The sequence below is a fragment of the Melampsora larici-populina genome (assembly GCF_000204055.1).
Source record: "Melampsora larici-populina 98AG31 unplaced genomic scaffold MELLAscaffold_10, whole genome shotgun sequence".
In the NCBI taxonomy this organism is placed as follows: domain Eukaryota; kingdom Fungi; phylum Basidiomycota; class Pucciniomycetes; order Pucciniales; family Melampsoraceae; genus Melampsora; species Melampsora laricis-populina.
In genome coordinates this window covers 86,247-87,353 of record NW_006768774.1, presented here as the reverse complement: position 1 = coordinate 87,353, position 1,107 = coordinate 86,247, and positions in this window count along the sequence as shown.

Below are 1,107 nucleotides of genomic sequence, written 5' to 3'. Positions count from 1 at the left end.
GGCGCTGTGACTCGCCTTTGGCTCTGGAATCAGCCATCCAATTGAAGTCTTCTTCTGCTATTGATCCGCCGCAGGGAGTTCAATTGGGCACTTGTATAGCTGGCGAAACCCCTCAGAATGTAAAGGATTCTGATGCTGGTCTTTTGACCCACATCCAAAATAAAACGATATCGAGCCAAGCTGATCTTCAGGGCCTCGATGATCTGCTTGATCTGAATGTCGAATCCATCATGTTGGAGCCTGCGCCAGACGGAATGCGTATGTCTCCATTTTTATATTTTAACATCACCTGCTAAGAATCACTTGATGTGAGACTTACGCTTGATCACATTGTTGAAACACAGAGTCCGGTGATGAAGAAACTACATTACATCCTGGTGGATCACCAATCGCGTCTCCAGATCCAAACTCTCGTATGGTATCTTTGAAGCGCCAACACTCCCAGCTCCGAGACGACCGCACCAGCTTAAAAGCCCCATCACACCGTTTACACTCTACCTCGAACTCACCACCGCTCACGCGAAGGCGCTGTGAATCAGGCTCTTCAGGTCCCAAATCATCAGTTTCAACCGCCTCCCAATCTGCTATAGCTATACCACCAAGTACATCTGTCATTTCGAACTCACGCATACCATCCTTGAAACGGAGAAGGGATCAGGTACAGGATGACCACACCATCCTAAGAGGCTCATCACGTCAAGATTCTACCTCCCCACCACCGCTGACTCGAAGGCGCTATGACTTGACTTCGGCTCTGGACTCGGCCATCAGAACTCAATCTTCTTCTGCTGTAACTTTTATTGATCCGCAGCAGGCAAATCAATTGAGCACTGGTATAGCTGGTAAAACTTCTCATGATGTAAATGATTCCGCGCAAATTCTCTCCTACCGTTCACTGTAAGTTATTTCCATCATATCTCATTGTAACTCCAATCAGGCAACTGATACTGGTCTTTTACCATAGTTCGAAATGAATCAATATTGAGTCAGACTGATTTTTCAAGACCTACATGATCTCCTCAATTCAATTTTTGAATCAATTCTGTTGGAGCCTGAGCCTGAAGAACTGAGTGCGTCTTCATTTTTTTAAATTCTTCAGGTCACTTG